Genomic DNA, 8,082 nt, shown 5'->3' with positions numbered 1-8,082 from the left:
ATTTCTTTTTTGCAAAGTGATCTAGTATATTTTCTTTCGATAATATCAAATTTTCAGAACTGCCTGTGATTTTTTTAAAAAGCGCCCAAGCCACCTTAAAACGACTAAAAGTCTCGCCACTTACAAAATATGTCTACAAGGGTAAATTGTTTTTTATTTTAGAAAATTGAGTATTTTTTCGCCTGTATAATGCAACACTCTGCACGGTGAGCTTCGATTCAATTTAATTGAAAGGTTCGATTACTAAATATCTGCCAATTGGGTGTTATAAGGGGAGATTTTTTGAATTCATATCCATCAAAATCAAAATATGTCATGGAGCCGTTTTTTTCAAGACATTTTTTCGTTTTTTCATAACTATAATTTTTATTTATGTGTAATCCATAATTTTTGTACTTTTTTACAAAAAAATTAAATACATATATTAATAAAAATAGAAAATAAATTGAATAATACAAATATATAAATAAACAATTAATTTGTAACATATATTAATGTTTTTTTTTAGGTAAAAACTCTATTTTATAACTTTCTGTATAAAGTTTGTTTAAACTAAACATGACGAGAGTTAAACTCGCACACTGCGCGCAATAATTGTCTTCCATAATTTGGATTACAGTGAAATTCTTCAATAGCCCTCGCTTCTACAGCCCTTCTGAGAATTGACACCGCGCCGCATATGGGTGTAACAGGTGTTGCGCGGGATACGCGGGATCTGCGTATGTCACTCAGGCGAGCAGTTAGGCGTGAATAAACAAAAGCGGAGCAGGCTATAAAAAGTTAGTTGCCACCCACCGTGAGCCCCGAAATCGGCGCTATAGAAGAGTTTCACTGTATTCTTATCAACTTTGTACTTGTTCCAGATCTTGTCAAAATTAAAATGAGCTGCTTCTATTACTTATATTCTCCATAGAAGCCCAAACCTCGTTTCATTTTTTTACAAAATTCTTCGACGTGGAAAAAAACAATATGTAATTTTGGAGTTATTAAAACATTTAAATCTAAGTACTAGCTGATTTTAAATGTATTTATATTTTTTACAAAGTCTGGGTTTGAGTAAAACAAGTTTCAACAACTTTGTTTATATTTCGAAAAGCTATAACATACTTCAAACAACCTAATTGACATTTTGATCGCAGTAAATGCACTTTATTCAATAATATCATACACGAATTATCTAACAGTACTATTACATAACAGAACTTAATCGACAAATTTGTAGACCTTGATTATCACCCGGGTTAAGTCTGGTATTCTTTAATGCTTTTCCTTGCCAAAAGGATTAGCACAAAAATTTTCCACAGATTTTCCCGTTGACATTATTAATCATAAATTTTATGTGTAATGTTTTGTTATAAATTATATATTTGCAAACAAAACAAAGAACGAGAGAACATGCGTTACAATAGCAATACCATAATACCTTGCCGAAATTAAATAAGACTCATAGAAATGTCCTCTTGCGTAAAAAAATACGTTTTGACACAAATTAAATTTCCTCTCATATAAATGAAGGTTAAGAAGATTTTTATTTGCCTCAAATAGAATAATTTTGTAGAAAACATTATACATTTGCGACAAACTTTATCTAATCTTGCAGCCAAATAAGCCTGTTTGTATAAAGAAGACGTTTAGTTGGTTCAAAACAAAATAGGCAAAAGGACGATACTTTTGTTTTAAGAAAACTTTTTCTCATCCGACTTGTATTTTTAGAATATAACTTCATGAAGAACGAATTAAAAGCAAGATCGTTTCTTATTTCAGTGAAAGTTGTATTAATATGCACTGAAGCTCTGGTTAAAAATTTGGAACCTTTTAGAGCTTCATAGTCGAAAAATCAATTATTGAAAATAATAAAATAATCTTATGAGAAGACGCACTTTCTGCAGTATATAACAAGATTTAAGAATGAAAAAAATTCTGAAATAATTCTGAGATATACAGAATGTTTTCCCAAATTCATATTTGCTTCAGAAAGTATCATTCAAAACCTATATAAGAATAGGAAAAAATAATTGATACCGTAAATTTACGATTGACGCCATTAAACTGAAGATATGGCAACGTCGCATCCGATCCATGTGCTTTAGTTTAAGCGTGAATTTCGAATAACACACGTGCTCATGAACGGTGGAGCGCGGGATAGAAGAGCGACGTTGCTAAATTTATGACTGTGACTGTGTGAGTCAATAACAAGTCAAAGAATTCTCTCAACTGATTCGCTACGTACCGAGGGTACATCCTTAAACCTTTGCCTACTCCTGTCTCTTTTATGCGTGTCTATAAGACCCTCCTATTATCTGAGTCAAATGCTGCCTTAAAATCTACAAAGAGTGCGACTAATTTCCCTTTCCGACGATCTAGATTCCTTTTAATGAAATAGTTGAGCACACAGATGTTGTCTGTGGTCCTCATCCTTCCGAGCATTTCCGCGTAAATTTGGTCTCCCACCGACATGTAAGACCTCTATATCCCTGTATCCTTTTGTCCTCTACTTTTTTCATTTACGGCAATATCAGCCTTATCTTCTATTCTTCTGGCTACGTTTCTTTTCTCCACACCTTGCTACAAATCCTTCACCGCGCTACTATACCCCTAATCCTCCGCATTTCAGTGTTACATTTTGCAAGCCATCCTCTCCCACTGTCTTGTTTCTTTTCAGCCTTGCAATCTCCTCATTCACCTCTTTCCTACTAATCTCGTTTTCTATGTCCTCATCTCTTGCTATCATTTTTATTTCTTCTCCCTTCGCCCTATTATCCACACCCCCTAACAGACCCTTGAAATACTTTATCCACTCTTTCATCGGGATCTCTACATTTCTGCCCTTGTTTCCTCGCCTTTCCCTGTTCATCACTTCCTCCCCCCCTTTCTATACCACTTTCTCTACCTCTTCCATGTATATTTCTTTCTCCTTTTGTCTTTTCTCCCTTATCATTCTTTCGTACTTTCTCTTTCTCCTATTGAGATCAGCTTTCTTCTCTTCCCCATTTCTCCATCTTCTCGCATTCTCTCTCATCCTCTCTCTCTCTCTCTCTCCTTACTCTTTCATATTCTCGATCTTCTCGTTTTTTTCTTTTTTCTTTTAATTCTCTTAACTTTTTCTCCCCAAACTGTCCATTTTTAATTTCCTTTACACCTTTCCTTCTTTCTTCACCCTACAGCGCTTTTTAACACCTTCTAACCATTAACTTCACGCAGTGTTGCATAAACAACTATTACTAACAAGCAACTAATGAAGATCGCCAAGTTAGATGGAACATTGTCTAAAGCGAAACAAATGAAAATCAAACAATGAGATTGTACGTGAGCTAAAATTACGAACAACAACAAATGAAGATTGCAGAGTCGAATGACGCATGAAAGAGTATTACTAACAAGAAACAGCACAGACAAAACTGATGTTAAATTTTGTTTCATGTAAAATTTCCAGCTGTTAAAGTTTACATGCTATTTGGCGAAAGTTTATCCTACGATGAAATAAAAGCTGTCGCCTACTACGGTGTCCTTTGCTGTAATGGAAAACAGGGGAGCACACTCCCTCCACCACCGGGGTAGCGACGGGCTATTTTCTTATAAAAAAACGCTTTTTCTTCATTTTTACTTTAAATCATGAATTGTTTAGTATTATTTTCAGTAAAATTTACATTTTCCGGTCCATCTCACTCATACCCACACCCTATCCACTGAACCTCTTGGGTACCCACTCCCCAGTTGTGGTAGCAACCGCTAGTTTTCATACATAGCTTGTGTGCCCCTAATGGAAAGATGGCAAAGTAGGAGTGAATTCGAATTCTAAATCGGGACGCCAGATTAAAAAGAAGACAGAAAAAACAAAAGTTAAAATTTGTTGCAGGTAAGGCCTGCAGCAGTTAAAAATTAAACATATTTCGGCGAAAGTTTCACCGAGGTTAAGAGAATAATTCTGATCTTGTTACTGCGTGACGCTGAAGTGAACAAATTTCGGTAAAACATGTAGAATTAGCAACAGAAAACACGAAAAAATTGTTCTTACTGATATATCTCCTCCGAAATAAATTAGACTCTTGTAAATGCATTATAACTTATTAAATACCATTTAGCAAAAAGCATAAAATAGCATCTGACAGTTGGGGTGGAAATCCCCAGTTCCCTCCAATTTAATAAAGTTAAACGATGATTTACTGGCACTGGCGTCCCAATTCTCGCTGCCTCTCGAATAAAAATGGAGCTATTATAAGGCGAAAGATTATCCTGGAAAAATTAAAAATCGAAAATTGTCTTCGATTAATGTAAAGTTTATTCGGCAAGGTTAATTTTTGTTGCGATGAGTCTTTCACCTGGAATCGACGTAAATTTTATATTGCATTTTTTCTGTGAAAGAAAGAGCGCAATAAGTCGTTATATGGTACATTGCCTTACAAGAACTAAAAAAAAGACATGAAGATCGTAATACGAAATAAGATCATGAAAGTTATGACCATATTAAAGAGTGCACAGACGAGAATTATGAACAAGAACAAATGAACATTAAAGAGTGAAATAGCCAGGCATAATATACGAAAATCGCAATTTGGGATTTTGCAATCTTCATTTTTTTCTTCTTCATAATTATATTTTCTCGAGCGCATTGCTAATAACACACACTTATCAATAGCCGTCGCTATCGTTCATGTAGATATAGCCTCAATTCTCAAACAAAAATATAAAACTCCTAAATTATTTAAACAATTTCTTGAGCTATGTAAAGAATATTCGAATATATAAGTGAATTATAAACAAGATACTACATAAAAAATATCGCATAAAAAGTTTTAAGCTGAAAACGACTGACGGGTCGATCCGGCTATGAATAGTTGAATACAATGCAACTAAATTCCCGAGGAAACCTCTGGTTGTGCATTTTGAACTGGTGTAAAATCCGATATTTACAGAATACAATAATCCTGACTTTTACGATCAAATCTAAAAATCCGGATTATTTTCTATTCAAATTTAAATTTTTGTACCGTTCGGGTTATGTTGATGCGCTTGTGCAATAATTCTAAAGTAGGGGCGCGGCGGGTAATGTGGCGCACATGTTATAAAAAGCTCCGTTAAAAGTTAAATATGTTGAAAACTGTAGTAAAATAATATAGAGCACGTAAATCAGTAAACGTTGTTTACTAAATCCAATGAAATTAATTTTGGATAAATGATGGGTTCAAATAATTACTTATAAATTTTGTGCAACTTGAACGTTATATATTATGATTTTTTAGTCCGGAAAAATGCTACTGTACTTTTTCATTACTTTTTGGTAACTTTAAAAATACACACATAACACCTAAAAATAAATTTTTATAATAAGAATTGAGTGATTAGCTTTGTTGAGCATATTTTTTCACTATACAAAACAGTACACATAAAAAAAAACAGTACAGTAAATACCTCTCTCTATAAATTAATCAATTTCTGTAATTGAGGGTGCGCCACATTAACCGCCGCGCTAAATTACCCGCAGCTCCCCTACATACCTCGTCCATTGCAGGATAACTTCAATTACACACACACTTCAATTACATACATTTCGCGATAATTAAAATTATTATAATTACTTTAACCTCTGTTTGTATGCAAATAACAACTTATTCATCTATGTAACTTACATTCATATTACAGTGGTAAATATTGAAAAATATGAACACCCGTGCAGAAATTCCAATTTGGATCTGATCGGGCCCAGATCGGGCAGAATTTGGCCCAAATCAGGCCATCTAGATGGGGCCAGACTCGAAATGAAATGCGATGCCCGATCGGGGCCCAAGCGCTGCGCCCAGAGATACCATACCATACCTGGCCCCGATCGGGCCCATATTAACGTTTTTTCATCTAACTCGACTTTTTTTTACTAATTCCTATTCTGGACTAGACACTGTGCTGTGAGCTAGAGGAGTCAGACCGCCGATGACGCACTGTAATCACTTTAGTTGTCTAAAGAAGTTAATACCGCGATTATACTTAAATTAATAAGTGGGTTCATCTCCGGAGAGTCGTAGGATCGGCACCTCTAGAGAAAAAGGTTTTTTCTAAGTACTTAAAGCTATTGCTCTTGATGGTTCGGAACCCACCTTAAACTGCAGATCCCCCTCCCACCAGCAAGTAAGTGTGTGAGGGTTTATAAAGGAATCGAGAAGAAAGTGCAAGAAAAATTTAAACCCTTAGGGGACGCTTCAGAAGCTTCCATTCCACTTAAATCAATAACAGCAACATTTTTTATCTTCATGAAGATAAAAAATTAAACCTGCTGGTTTAATTTCTTTAGATTTCATACTAATAGTACGATGTTTAATGTTCTTTTTTTGGTATATGAGACTAGGCAAAATATCTACCCCCTTTTGGATGCTCCCCAATTTTTAAAATATTCATTGGTGTTTTTTCACATAAGGTATTAATTTTACATTTGCAGTATATTTTCGACTTGGATGGCATTTGCTTATTCCCATACGAGATAAACGTGAAATTGATATAAAATCAATATTCAATTAGTACTTCATCAATTTAAATCTACAAAGTCACGCAATGAAACACTTCTCTTTTTGGACCAATCAATAAGCGTATTGGAAGTGTTTAAAATCCGTAGCAGCGTGCGATTACAAAAACGTTATAACGGTGAAAATAATAAATTTAACAATATATCATGTCCATGGAATATTATAGACTTGTGTTTGAATAAATGTTTTATCGAGCGTATTTTCTAGTTTGGTACTCTATCTGCCAATTTTTGTTTAATTTACTCTTCCCTTGTAAAAAGTATTTCAGGAAAATAATTGTACAAATATAATTATAAATGTAATAATCTTCAATTATTGTAATAATTATTACAAAAAGTATAATATGTACTCATTCATGGACAGTAATTTTTGAATTCTATTTAATTCCTTCAAAATCCATTACATTTAATTCATACGTTTTGGATCTTCAATTTTTCAATTTTGTTGAAATTTTTTTTAAATTACTTTTAATTTGTTCTATTATTTAATTCATTGCTTTTTTTATGTTTGCAATTTTTTAAAATTCATTTAAATTCTATTGAAACTTTCCCGAAACTTGTCCACTCCCATTTTACTTAATTTAATGGAAAGTTTTGGATTTCTAAAATTTCTTTCAAATCACTTAAATTTTGTTGGATCTAATTAAAGTAACCTTAATTGCCTTGAATTCTTATAAATTCACTCCCATTTTATTCAAGTAAATGGAATTTTCCTGCAATGCATTTGAATTATATTGAATCTTACTTGAATTGTTGTGAAATCACACTAAATTCTTATTATACCTGGATTCTTTAAAGTTCTTAGTTTTATTCTCAAAAATTGTAGTTTCTCTTCATTAACCCTTAAACTTACCGTGAATTCTTAGACATTTCATCAAATTCTCCTGAATTCCCTTGCATTTTTCTAAATTCACTCCAAACTTAATTAATTTAATGCACTCAAAAAAATATCTGGTTAAATTAACCAGAATTCTGGTTAAATATGCCCTTACTATTTTTTCTGGTTAATTTAATCAGAATTCTGGTTAGAGTAATCATAATTCTAATTGTTTTAATCAGAATTTCTGGATAATTTAACCAGAATTCTGATTAAATTAACCAGAAAAAATAGTAAGGGCATATTTAACCAGAATTCGGGTTTATTTAACCAGATATTTTTTGAGTGTAAAGTTTGGCTTATTTGATATCAATTGAAATTGGTTTTAATTAAACTTTTTATTTTTATGAATACCATCTAAATCTTCTTATTCGACTACAGACTTAAATGATTGATTTTTCATTATTTTTTGTGCAATCCAAATTTAAATTTTTGATTTTCCAAGAAAATTTCAAATTTTGTTATCATAATCTTGTAGGGCTTTCAAGAATCAATATTTTTCTTCTCTCTACTTTTTTTCATGTAGTGCGTTGTTTGGCTTACAATTTTGATTTTCGACTGATTGTGAAAATTTTGAAAATGCTATAACTCTGAGAATTTTCTTTCGATCAAAAAAAGTCATAACGATAAATTGTTCGTATTTTACATTCTCATCAGAAAAGATATTAGATTTGTGTAAAAATTGACCACCCCC

Source organism: Belonocnema kinseyi, chromosome 6 (assembly GCF_010883055.1).
Source record: "Belonocnema kinseyi isolate 2016_QV_RU_SX_M_011 chromosome 6, B_treatae_v1, whole genome shotgun sequence".
Lineage (NCBI taxonomy): Eukaryota > Metazoa > Arthropoda > Insecta > Hymenoptera > Cynipidae > Belonocnema > Belonocnema kinseyi.
The sequence above is the reverse complement of the archived record's forward strand: the minus strand, read 5'-3'. Positions refer to the sequence as shown.